We start from the raw sequence: 13,850 nt of genomic DNA on the forward strand, positions 1-13,850 counted from the left end.
AACTGGAAATTCTATATCCAGCCAAACTGACCATTAAGTGTGAAGGGGAAAAAAAAATCACCTCAGACACTGAAGGACTCGTATGAATTTCTTGCCATTCTTTTCTGAGAAGTTATTTGAATACATATTTCAGCCAAATTGACTTGGAAAAAATGAAGGATAATGTTTTAGGATTAAAAATTGATAGAATTAATTCAAAGAGCACAGGAATTTCAGAATGAAACCTTTGAAAAAATAAGAGCAGAGACCTAGGGAGAATGACATCAGAAAGAAGAAAGGAAATTGATTATAAGAAATATATAAAAGGAGGCTGTTACGTTTTAAGAGTATGGTGAAGAGGCCTATGTCTTTCTTCCCGAAACAAGCAAGGGAATCCAAAATAACAAGGGGTAAGGAGGAAGAAAAGAAAACTTCAACAAGAAATGAATAGTTCAAACATGAAGCCAACTAAAATTGGACATAATTTGGAAGAATCTGTAGATAGTAAGAAAGGAAAATCCATTCACATTGATACCAAAAGGATTTTCCCGTGAGAGGCAGAGGAGTCGTGATCCTACAGCCCTAGAGAAGGAACCGAAGTCACTCAATCTACTCTTTGGCTCATAGGAACAAAGTTACGGCATCGACAGAATGTAAACAAGGTGCCGTTTTGTTTTTGTTTTAATGGATGAAATAGGAAAGTTTAAATAATAGGTATAGGGTAGAAGCAAAGGTGATTCACCTTGAGAAGATAAACCGAAGAAATAAGAAATTAAGAGGCAGAATGGAAATGGAGGAGAAAATAGGGATGCCAGTATCTTCATCTTACCAAATGTCCCCAGATGAGAAGTGTAACAATAGTATTTAAGTTCACAAAGTTAAGCAACAGAGAGACTAAAATAGGGACAAAACTAGCAAAAGCTGGGCAGGGAAAGGATGTTAGAGACGAGGAATAATTAGCTGCTCATTGGCTGTGGCTGAGCATGAATCCATAATGGCAGGTTGACCCCACATACTGTTCTGCCCAGGAAGGTCCCATTTTATACCTGTTGTTCTGTGCAATTATGAGTTTTGTTCTTCTCACTTTCAACAGTTTCCTGGTTGGAAGATTAATCATTTGCCATCTTATCTAAACTTGATAAATCAAGAAGTATCGGTATAAACACATGACATGTGAAAACCACCAGGGGAAGTAAAATAAAAACTGTTAAACATGATGCCTCATGGGGGTGAGAGGGAGGCAGAATACATTTTTTTGTTTTGTTTTGTTTCTTATTTTGTTTTTATGATACTAGAGATTGAACTGAGGACCTCACACATGCTGGGCAAGCACTCTACCAGTGAGCTATACACCCCCAGCCCTTTTTATTTTTTATTTGAGACAGGGTCTTAAGAAGTTACTGATTGTCTTGCAAAATTGCTAAGGCTGGCCTCAAACTTGAGATCCTCCTGTCTCAGCCTTCCAAGTCACTCGGATTACAGGTATACGCAAATGCGCCCAGCTGCAAGATATATCCGTCACAACTCCTCCAACTGCACAGTTTAAATGTGTTCATTTCATGGCGTATAAATTATGCTCAATGAAGTTGATTAAATATGGTGGTCTTTGGGCAGCAGGGGTAGAGATAAGAAGTCATTTGGCTTTTTTTTTTTTTTTTTAGTTTTAATAACATATTTTTACTTTGGCAAGATTCCCAAAAATGTACATTAAAAACTATTTTTTAAAACAGACTTCTTTGTGAGGTGCTGGGTAATGACTAAGGTTTTTACTGGCTTGGGTACTCCCGGAGGTTTTAGGTCAGAATTGGGGAGGAGGATGTTTCCTCTGAGGCTCCTTCTGCCTCTTCTGCACAAAAGAGGGGGTTTGAGAATTGATTGTTGGTTCTCATTAGATTCTCCTGGGGGCACCAAAAAGGTTGGGCCCAACCCCAAGAGATTCTGATATGACCAGTATTTGAAAAAGCCCCCTTGCTGGTTCTCACTGGCAGCCAGGCTAAGCACTACTGAACTTGGTGAGGGAGCCCTAGGCTCTGCAGTATGAGGAATTCAAGATGGCGGACAGTGGTTGAGCTACTGATATGGTAAGGAGAGTCACCTAAGCATATACCCTCTTCTTACAAGTGGGGAAACTATGACCCCCTGGGCCCGGGAAGAAGTGGCTTGCCTAGGGTGCAGTGGTGAGGCATGGCCTTGCTGAGACTGGAGCACAGGTGTCTGACTCAAGGACGTGAAACAAGAAGGGCAGTAATGGAAATACAGGGATCCACCAAGCTCCTGCTGCATACCAGGCTCTATGCCAGGCCCAGGGTGACTCTCCTCCTTCAATTCTCCCGCCATCCATCATTGCACTTTAACTAAGAGCTGCTAGAGATGTCCAATGACTCGCCTTATCTTGTGCTACTCTTGCTGGGTTCTAACCTGGTATTTCTCAAGATGTATCCCTCAACAATATTTTCCTCCAAATTTCCTGGAATGCTTGTTACAAATGTGAATCCTGAGCCATGCCCTAGACCTTGGAGTCAGAATTTCTGGAGGTGGGAACCAAGAAGGTTCAATTGAACCTGTGTCTTGGGTGGTTCGTGAGCCCCCAAACCATTGAGCGTCTCCACTCACAGGGTGTGTCTTTGTGTCTCTACAGTGGGCCAGTCTCTCCCACCTGTTTAGCTCTTCACAGTAGCCATTGCTGAGGTCCTTAGGATGCCCTTATTTCCATGGCATCCTACGGGTCCTCCCTGAGGACAGGGACCACGTCTCTGTCCATAGTGTGCCCCTGCTCCAGCACCAGTGCTGGTCACGTGGAAGGTGCTCAGTGAGCCACACTGCCTGGGGGACGGTAGGAAGCACCAGGCCCAGCACCCAGCAGGTCTCCTTACCCAGGACCTGGCACACGCAGCTGCGTCCAGGTAGAGAAAAGCAGTTTCCCTGAATCATCACTAGGAGCCCTAAGCCTGACCTCAAGGTTTTGGGTCAGGGGTCATTCTCTCTCCTGCTGCTCTCAGAGTCACAGAGAAGGTCTGGGAGCAATTTGAAATGAAAGCTGTCTGTGTCAGGGGACAGGTAGGCCCAGGACCCCACTTCACCCTCCTACTCCGGGAGGTTCACGCTGATCTCCCAAACTTCTGATGAGGAGACCAAGTTTGTGTGTTTAAGGGTCTTGCCCAGTCACTTCCCTGGGAATGGTGGAACTGGCGTCTGAGAAAGGATCTATCTCATTTCAAAGCTGGGTCCTCACCATGCCAGGAACAGAAAGAATGTAAGGGCAGAAGGGAAGGGGCTGGGGCCAGCTGTCAGCAGCTGACCCTGATGGAGGCGGCTCTCTTCAACTGGGTTGTGGCCAGTTGAAACAGCAACCCACGTGTCCCCTGGGGCACAAATCACTTCTTTGGACATTAATGACCTCTCTTAAGTGTGAGGAATCCCCAACAGTTCTCCACTGATTATTGGGTCTGAGGTCCTTAGACAGGCAGTGAAGACCCTGGGTGACGGAGCCGTGGCCACCTTTCCAGAATCATCTCCCCCAAAAGCTGTGCTCCAGCATGTGAACATGCCTGCTCCTTCAGGCCCTACCACAACTGGCTCCCTGCCTGGGACGCCTGTCAAGATCTAAACCACCCAACACGTTCAGCTCAAATCTCAACCCTCAGATCCCTTTCTTTAATCCTAACATGAAGAAGATACTAGACTTGTGCTCATTTCACAGATGAAGGAATTGAGGATGGAGACCCTCAGTGGAGTCAGGGATCCGAAGGCACCAGAGACTTGGCCTCACAGACCCTCTAGACTCTCTCTCAAGCTGGGTGTGGTGGTGCCCTCCTGTATCTGTAATCCCAGCTACGTGGGAGGCTGAGGCAGGAGGATCAAAGGCCAGTCTGTCTCAAAAAAATAAAAACAAAAACCTCTTCCTGGGACAAAAGAGAGATGTTTGCTCCATTGTCAGAATTGACCCTAAGGAGCCGGCTCCTGGGGGGTGTCAATAAAACCCGCAGGACTAATCCCTGAGCCCTGAGGTGGTCCCCAGGCCTGCAGGCCTGCCCTGCCTTTAATGAGACACCCCGGCTTGTATGTTTTGGTCTAGGGGTCTCACTCACCTATCTCCATTCTCCCAGCAGGGGAACAGCTGCTGTGTCCTTGGGTTCCTGGGGGGTGAGTGGGAAGCAAGCAGAAGGAGAAGAGGGAAATTGGGGGCTGGTTTGGTGGCCTCTGCTCCTGCAGGCCCTGTCCTGGGTCCTGCTGTCTGTGCCTCCTGTTGGCCTCAGTGTCCTCCCTGTTCTTAGGCTCTTGGCCCCTTCAGACTCCCTTCCTTGATCCTTTCTGCCCTCTGGAAGGTTGGAACTTCGCCTTCAACCACCTCTATCCCTCTGCCCCTCCTCACCTGCCCTATTCAGCTTCTAGAATCTTCCTTCCCGCCAAGCTTAGCCTTAACGGCCTGCTGCAGGCTAGTTTGGGATCCCTCTCCTGCCCTTCTCAGGAGATCTTTACAAGGCAGTGAGAGCTTAGCAAGGAGGAATGTGTTGATCATGGTGGAATTTCGGGCATCTGGGAGTCAGACTCGTCAGCAGCCTCTGGCCTCCCAGGCTCCAGCAGACCAGGAATTTGGCAAGTTAGGAGGTGGCAGATTTATTCTCTGTACCTAGAGGCTAGGGGAAGGCGTGTCCTTTGGCAGCACGCAGGTCTGGCTTCTTTTCAGCTCATGGAAAACTACTTGGACCAAGAGGGATGGGCCTCTGGCGAGGACCTCAGTGGAGTCCGGTGAGTCGTGGGGCTGAGCAGAGCAGTCCCAGGCATTCAGACAGCCACACCTTCTCTGTTCTGATGGCTTCCTCTAAGACTGGCAGTTGACAGAAGAGCAAGCACCTTGGTAAGTAATAATTCATAGCAGGGGTGACAAGGTCACGTGCCTCGGGTGAGGCAAACACAGAGCTTGGAACAGGCTGGAGTAAGCGCTAGGGAGTGGTGGGGACTGCAGCAGCCGGGGAGTCCTGATGTGCTTCCTGTGACTCTAATGAAAATGAACGTTCTGACCCTCAGGCAGACTATGTGCCGGCCTCGGCTAATGCATCACAGGATCCAAAGCTCTTTCCATGTGGTTTTGTTGAATTATTATTTCCTTTCTTCCTGACAGTAATGATTCCCTCTTGGCAGGTGAGGAAAATGAGTCTTAACAAGGTTAAGCGGTTTTTCTAGACTCATTTCAGGCAGTGATTTCTAGGAGGTGCCCTGAAGCTTCTCCAAGAGAGGTCTCCCCCCTGATTCTTCACCCATGGTCAGATTTGGAGGTTGAAATACACTGTCCTCCGAGTCAGTCAAAAGAATGGTGCTCAGTTCTGACTCAGGATCCTCCTTCAACTCCCCACATCCAGCCTCCCCTCCCCACAAATGTGAGGCTCCCTGTCCCCCAGGGGACATGCAGAGGGCTCACGTGGAGGTTCATCTTGAAGGCCCAGAGGAGTGTGTGTTGTTGGTAGAAAAACGCCCAAAGGGGTTGAGGCCTGGAGAAGGCAGCGATCTGACAACCTCTCACCTGCCTGCATCCCTCACAGGAAAGAGCAGCTAGTCCTGGAGCCGTGGCCTTGAGGTCTGCAACCAGACCTGCCCCGTCGGTGCCTCCTTTTTCCTCCACGATACAGTGCTCTCTAAGTCATGGTAACGGTTCCAGGTGCTGTGTGCACAGACCTAGTTCTCAGTGTGCAATCCCACGAAGTAGGTGCCATCACTTCGCTTTCACAGTGAGGAAACCGAGGCACAGCGTCTGCTTCTGCTGAACTTGGAAATTAAACAGGAAGTGTAAGAGTCAAAAGCTGCTTCTCAATCCCTGCCTAGTAAAAACCATCCATCCATCCATCCATTCCTCAGGCCTGTTTCCAGGCCCTGGGCTGGCATTCTGGCAGGGCACGTGGGTCTGGAAACCAATGACTGTGAACAGTATGGTCCATGACAGTGAGAAATGGCATATAAGAAATACAGACTGCAAGAGCCCATGGGGTTCTGGAGGGGGTCTGGGAAGGCTTCCTGGAGGAGGTGGCACCAGGCAGATGGACATTCCAAAGTGTGTATAGCAGATGCAAAAGCCCAGGGTGGGTATGAGTCATGTCACACTGGAGAGGACCAGGAGGTCAAGTGCGGCGGGGGGCAGGGGAAGGGCTAGCCTGGGATTGTATCATAGGCCAAGATGAATGTTAGAATCCTATCCTGCAGCAATAGGCCTGGAAAGAGCTCAATGAGAGGCTATCTGCTTTAACTTTTTGCACTCAAAAATTTTAATAGATTCAGGATCCAAAACCCATGAAAGGTATATAGTGAGAAGTTTCCTTCAACCCTGTCCAGCCCCAGATTCCCTTCTAATGGCTGGTCTCCAATTTTTTGTGTGTCCTTCCAGAGATATTTTGTTTTATGCCTTCATAAACTAATTCCTCTCTCTCTCTCTCTCTCACTCACACACACACACACACACTCACACACACACACACACACACACACACACACCCTTCATCATGCATCTTTGCACCTTGGGTTTTTTTTTTTCCTTAAGAATACTCCTTGGTGATCTGTTTAGTATGGTTGTGTCACGTTCCACGGTTAAGAGGAACTATAGTTAACCCTGCCCCCATTGATGGATGTTCTATTTTTTCTAGTCTTTGGTTCTTACAATAAGTGTGTAATAAATAACTTTGTACATGTCATATCTCCCATTTGCAAATAGACCTATAGAAAAAAAATGGCTAGAAGTGTTATTATCACAGAAAAGGGCATATGCTGTGTCATTTGTATTTTTTTGTAATTAAATTTGTATTGCAATTCAAGTTTAGTTCATGGAAAATAAAATGCCCATGCAGTTCAATAAATTTTGCCTGTGTACACACTTGTGTTAGTATCACCCAGATCAGGGGACAGTTCTGTAGAATGTTTCCAGCCCCTTCTCATGCCTACTCCTGGTGGGCACCATCCCTCCAAGGTAATCTACTGATCTGACCTCCATCACCTCAGATGGGTTATATGTTTCTGAATTTTGTATAAATGGAGTCATGAAGAATGCACTTCTCTTTGTGTCTGGTTCCTGTTCTCACTACTGTCTGTGAGACTCAAACATGTTACTGTGTTCAATCATGGCTCCTTTGTTTTCGAGGCAGGTTGCTGATCCATTGCACAAATGTACCACAATCTATTTATCTGTTCACCTATTGACGTACACTTAGGTTGTTCCCTAGTTTAGGTTATTATAAAGGATGCTGATATATATATATACACACACACATTGTTTGGAGGGATAGTCATGAAAGCTCATTTCCACTAGTTAAACACCTAGGAGTGGAATGGGTGTGTGCATCTTAAGTTTTTGATGGATATTGCCAGATCACCTCCATAGAGGCGGAACACCATAAAGAAATGCCTGTCGCCTTGTTTGACACGTGATAACTCAGCTGAGCATAGGGCCTGGGGTAAAGTCCACACTCAGGGATCAACTGTCCCCTGATCTGGGTGACGCTTACACAAGTGTGTACATGGGCAAAATTTATTGAACTGCATGGGCACTTTATTTTCCATGAACTAAACTTGAATTGCAAAAAATACAATAGTAGTAATACTAGTAGTGATAAGAAAATGCTTTGTGAGCCCTGGAGCCCCCTCCAAGCCAGACTGTGACTTTGCCAAAATACCTCATTGAAAGGATCAGTGAGAGTAAGGGGGAGCCAGTGAACCCACTCCCACCCCAGAGGGGTGTCTCCAATGACTAACAACAGCCCCTTTCATATCTGCAGCTCTCTGGCCTTTCTGAAGCACTTTGACATGACATGCATGCACCAATGGATCTCATCCCAGGCTCATGTTCAGATTCTCTGGGGAACTTTCCAGAAATATCAATGCCAGATCCCCACCCCCAGGATTCTTAATTAATTAGGTTGGGGTGGAGCCTGGGCATCAGTCTTATAAGCATCCCAGATAGTCCCAGTGGGAAGCCAGGGCCCAGAACCACTCTGTCCTGTATTACCCAGAACAACCCTCTGAAATGGGAGGGACTGGTCAGGTGCAGGGGTGGGGCAGAGGGAGAACAGATGGCCAGTAGTTTTGACAGTGTGACAAAGATACTTTGCTCTGGCCAGGAGCAGGGCTGGAGCCATGGTCCTGATCTGATTCAATATTGAATGAGAAAGGCATCAGGATCATTCCCATGGAAACAGGGACAGGTGAGGGGGTGGACGCCCACCCAAGGCCTCCTGGCTGGGTTGGAAGCCAGGGAGTCTCAGTAGAAGCAGGCATGAGGGTGGCCGTGCCCCCAGTTAGGCCCAGAAAAATAGACTAAAGGCAAAGAGAGCAGAGTGGGAGTGGTGGATGTCTTCTGCTGCTGGCTTGGGGTGGTGTTTTCTTCCATGTGCCCTCTACAGGGTTCAAGTTTTCATCAGTGATCTGGATTATGCTTATGATCACAAGCCAACAAGTCCTTTGAAGTTGTTGAAGTCAATAGCATTACTGTTTTCTGGAGAAGAAAACTGAGTCCCCGAGCTAAGTGACAAAATTCATGCCATTCCTGTCTCCTGAGTCCCACGGAGTGCTGGAGACTTCTTAGGAAGTGACAAGTGTGTGACCTTTACCTACAGGATGTGGCTCCCGGAAGATGTGAGGAGATGTCCCCAAGGAAGAATTGCTGCCTTAATTGTCTTAATTGGCTTATCTATACTCTTGTAGAATAGCCAGTGTATATCAGAAAATGAAAATAAAGCAAAATAACCAGAAGCCTCATCACCCCCACATGCAAAGTGGGGAATTGGGGTGGGGTGGGGACTATTCTTTCCGATGAGTCCCTGTCCATCCATATTCATATAGATCTAGATAACCATAATTTTTACCCGTGGATCATGCTGTAAGCATGCAGTTTTGCAACCTCCTTTTTTAGCTCAATCATGTGTCATGTGCGTGTCAACGAATAGAGATACACATCAGTCCTGGAGTGGATGCATAGCACTGTGTATAGACGTGCCTTCAAATATTTAGCTTGTCTCCTGGTGACGGTCCTGTGGGCTGTTTCTAACCACATCTTGTTTGAACTGTGTTGGAAACTGGAGATTCCGATATAGACCCATGAAAATCTTGGGACTACATTGTTTTTGTTTTCAGTGTTTTTTTTTTTTTTTTCTTGGTAGGAAGAATAGGGGCTGAATTTGGGTGTGAGCATGTGTGTATGAGTGGTGTGTGTGTGTGTGTGTGTGTGTGTGTGAATGCAAATGTCAAATTCATGGGTGGAATTTGATTTAAATAATTCCATTTAAACACTGTTACCCCACAGAGATCTTATCAAGCCCTCTTTCTCTTTCTTTCACTCACGTGCATTTGCAGGTAAGATGTGGTTGCCAATCTTCTTGGGCAGGGCCGGCCCAGCTACCTGATGAGGCCTGCAGCCAACGGCCAAGGTCAGGTGCTGTCTGCAGCTTGAGCTCTGGGCCCACAGCTTGCTCTTAACAAATTCCTGTGAGCAATGAGAGTGTGCGCAAACACGCGCACACACACGATCACCAATCTCATTCTCCCTGCATGAAAAGTGTGGGACGGTAATGGAATCTGCGTGTCCAGAGGCAGGCATAATTGAATGGCTGAGGGCATTAAGTCCTTGATTAAACTGGTTGTTCATTTGAAGGGACAATTAACCCAGCTAATATTCCAGGCCAGCCCAGCAGGTCCATCCCCATCAAAGGACATATTGAGCAGATAATGAAGTGGCTGCCTCACCTTGCTGGAGGAGAGTGGGGCTCCAGGGTCCTTACCAAGGCTCACTGCTCAGGCAAAGCTAGAGGCCATGGACATTTCAAAGCAGAGACTCTGAGTCCACCTAACTGATGTGGAGTGGTCTTAGCTCGAGTCTTTGGCTGATAGAGGGTGTTCCATCTGGGGCAGTTTTCTCACAGATGAAATGCCCTCCCTCTGTGATTTCATTGCATCTGCGTACGATATCTGGAGCTTCAGTAGCCATGATGCCACCATGCAGTGTTGTCTTTGGCTCTGCTTCTCCTCTGGGCCTTTTGCTTTCTCACAGATTTCTTATTGTTTAAGCCAATTACAGTGGGTTTCCTGTTTCCAGCAGTAGGAAGCATCCTGATTGGTAAAATGAGCCTTCTTTCTTGGAGAGATGGAGGTGAGGAAGGAGGACACTGAAGGATCCTCTTCCCTTTCCTCTTCTGTGCCTGATGCCCAGCCACTGGGTAAGGTCTCTCTGAGAGCAGGCACGTCCCCAGTACCTAGCTCCTAGAGGCCTCTATCCACTAGCTGTACTCGTTTTGGCCCTGAGGGGCCAGCAACCCAGGTGACTCTGTTGAGAGAGTGGATCTAGTGAGCCAGGGCCCAGCTCCTGAGATATTTGGGACAGACAGGCTGCAGGAGAGCAAGAGTGAGCAGGAACAGAAGTAGGGGTGCAGCTTGGAGGGCAATCCCAGCTCCGCAGGAAGAGCAGACTTAATCCCGCAGGAAGCTAGTCTTTGTGCTGGGCTTGGCCTGCACTGCCGATGTCAACCATCCTTACCGTGCACGCAAGGTAGGTACCCTTACCCTCTGACAGACAAGGAAACTGAGGCCCAAAGGGGAAGAGTCTTACCCAAGGCACACATTCAGGGAGGTGGAGGCAGGGTTAAAACTTAAGATTGTACGAGCCCAAAGTTCTTAACGCCAATTTAGGCATCGATGCACTTGGTCAGCCGGCGTCTGTCTTCCTGTGCATTATACAGTATTATCTGGTCCATTCTGTACCAGGCTCTCTACCAAGTCCATGGTAAAGTGATGACAGCCATGTCACTGCCTTCTTTGTGTGCTGAGTGGGCAGAACAGGCTGGGCCCATGTTCTGACTGAGGGTCAGTATCCTAATATCACCCACAGGCAGGATTTAAGAAGGCATGGCCTCGATTCTGAGCCCCTTTGAAATGTTCTGAGCCAGGAGAGCACAGCCCCTGTGCTGGGCTTGAGTCGTGGCTTCATATACTTACTGTCTGTGTGACCTTGAGTAAAGTGCTCCCTCTCTGGGGTCCCAATTTTCTCATCTGCAGAATTTGGATAAAAATGTCCTGTGCTTTCTTCACAGGGGTGTTGGGAGCACAGTGGGAAATACTCAGAGAGCTTGGTGAACTCCAGCATTCCAGGCAGATATCCAGCCAAAATCCATTCTCCCCATCTTTGAGGATGTGGTCTGCTGCTTTTGACGTCATCAGTCAGTCTCAGATAAGTAAGTAAGCTTTAAAGCTTACTTGTCATGTGTTATGGACCTGCTCTGGGGACCTCCTGGGACCTCACATGTGCCTGTGTGGTAGCCCTCCTCGCATTAGGGAAGCAAGGCCAAGGCCCAGAAAGGTTAGGTGGCAGGCTGAGGTTGCACAGCCGCAGCCACTGGTCCATGGCCCTGCCCCCGACACCACTGTGGCCACCTGTGCCAGGAGAGGAACTGCTGTTGACTCAGGTGCTCCTTGGAGTGTGCTACAGCTCTTCCGCAAGAGGGCATCAGAGAGGGCCAGGCTTTCTTCCAGAGGTGAAGGAGTGTGGCTGCGACTCCCCAGTGACTTGGGGCTGGAACAGCTTGTCAGGGTTGGAGCAAAGCAGAGCTTAAGTTTTATGACTCATAAGAAAAGGGACACCTCATCCCCAGGGTCTGCAGGAGCAAAACCTGTGCCTGCTCCTCCTGTGAAGTATTCTTCTGGTAAGGGCTCCTCCCGAAGGTACCCTTGAGGGGTTATTTTCCAGGAGGCCGCCTTGGGAGTCCCCTGCACCCTGGTGCTACAGAACTGACCTTGGCCTTGAAGGAGACATTCACTGAGGACTTCATGAGAAGCAGCAACACCTTGTAGCCTTCCTCTGGCTTCCATTAAACCTGACCCCTCTGTGGGTTCTGGCCATTTCTTTGGCTTGAAGATCTTTGGCTGCTCCTTTCTGAATAGAAAATGATGGAGGAAGCCCCTGCACCTGCCCTGTGTCACCTACCTGTTGGTCTTCCAGGAAGTGAAACATGAGGTCATAAAGCGTAAGGAGACGGGAAGCAAGAAGAGAGTATATTAAACCTTAGGCCTTACAGACAAAAATAAAATGGAGTCCACATTCCCTGCCCTTCCATAAAATAAAGACTCTGCCTTCTGTATATGTGGGTAGCAGGACCCTTGGTGTATGCATACAGGTGACTTCCAAGGGTGGCAGAAGTGTGTGTGCACGTGTGCATGTGGATCTATGTGTGTGCAAATCTCTGGGTAAGTGGGTGTGGATGGGGGTGTTTGCGTCAATGAGTGTCTGTCAGCACATGGGTGTCCCTGTGGGAAGAGGCTATCTAGCCCATGTGGCCACCTCAGGAGTGCATGAAGGAGGAGCCTTTGGGGCAAGGGCTGGCCTGCTTAGCTCCAGAGCCAGCCAGGTGCTTGGTGGTCCTGGGTGATAAGGTGAAAGTATCTGAATTTCTGGAAGGAGAGCTTTCTGTGCTGGGGGAGGCTCTAGACTCTGGGGCTCCCAAACCTCGTTGGCAAAGGTCGAGAATACCTACTTTATAATGAGATAAAGGCTGGTTTTCATTTATCTCTATTAAAGGCATTGACTAATGATTTATCAATTTAAAGGAATAGAAAAGAAAATCACCCCCCCACCAAAACCTCATGTCACTGTGATTCATCTGCTATTTAAGGTTTAGGATATCCTGAGCAAGACTTGTGGTTTAAAAAAAATGCAGAATGAATTTTTCAACACCAAAGAATCAATAAACTCCACTTGGGTTGAGACACCAAGCAGCATGGGTGAAGAACTCCATAGGCCAGAGATGTCTAAGGAGTGCTGTGTGTGCACGCGCGTGCATTGCGTGTTTTATATATGTGTACCCTTGGACGTGTCCCCCCACCCCCATGCCTGGGCCTTACTTCCTGCATTTGTGAAACCATGGGGAGGACTAACAGGCTCTAGTTTCTGGCGGGTGCTGTACTCGGCTGTTGGAGCTCCAGTGAGTTTTTCCTCCTCCTCCCTCTCCCCTGGAAGTTCGCCCTCTGGCCTCTCAGGCTGGCCTCTCACCCACGGTCCCCCCTACCCCTGTGCAGTCCTCAGTCCTTCCTGCTGCCACACAGAGTTCTAGGCTCTCATCAAAGTCCTCTGTCATGTGCTCAGCTATCTCTGGCCCTGGGAGTCATGTGAACTTGGGACAGTTCCTTCTCCTCCCTGGACCTCAGGTAGGACCGTGAGGTTGCGAGAGTCCCCCCTGGCTTTGTCATCCTCCACCCGCGAGTGTCCTGCCCTGGTGAGCAGATGAGCGTGGGGATGTGCTCCAGGAACTGAGGTATGTACCAAGCTCTGCCAGGATTGGACACCACAGGGACAAGCGAGTCATCATCCTAGGGCCCAGTACCGGGCCCAGCAGGCAGTGGTCACTTTGGAAGCATGTGACGAGGCATCACCGAAGCAGCTGAACATACTTTCTTGAAGCCTCCTGTCCCTGGCTCCACCTCTCACTTCCCCCTCCACCCACTGCACCCCTATTTAACCCTCAGAATGCTCTCTGTCTCTGTCACTCTTACACAGACATACACCCCTTGACTGCTCCACAGGATCACTTGGAGAGAATCTAGAAGTGACGGTGCCCAGACCTCCAGACTCAGTGCCCCCAGACCAAGTGAATTGGGATCTCTAAGCCTGCAGCCCCACCACCTGCATTTTTAAAATATTTTTTAAGTCATAGATAGGAGGCGATAGCTTTATCTTATTTATTTATTTTTATGTGGTGCTGAGGATCGAACCCTGTGCCTCACATGTGCTACGCAGCGCTCTGCCACTCAGCCACAACCCCAGCTCCTGCCATTAGCATTTTAAAAGTCTTTCAACCAGTTCTAATGTTCAGTGAGAGCCGAGAACTTCCACCCTAGAGGCTGAAGACTCT

The 13,850-nt window shown here is 48.4% G+C and overlaps 1 long non-coding RNA gene across 1 annotated transcript; it reads left to right on the top strand.

Moving 5' to 3' along the window:
• The first annotated feature begins 4,702 nt into the window (after positions 1 to 4,702).
• On the top strand, positions 4,703 to 11,859 carry LOC125613352. The gene is made up of 2 exons (XR_007343893.1): positions 4,703 to 4,837; positions 11,040 to 11,859. It is a non-coding gene; the product is annotated as an uncharacterized LOC125613352 (long non-coding RNA).
• The last annotated feature ends 1,991 nt before the right edge of the window (positions 11,860 to 13,850 follow it).

This window comes from Marmota marmota, unplaced genomic scaffold, assembly GCF_001458135.2.
Source record: "Marmota marmota marmota unplaced genomic scaffold, marMar, whole genome shotgun sequence".
Taxonomy (NCBI): domain Eukaryota; kingdom Metazoa; phylum Chordata; class Mammalia; order Rodentia; family Sciuridae; genus Marmota; species Marmota marmota.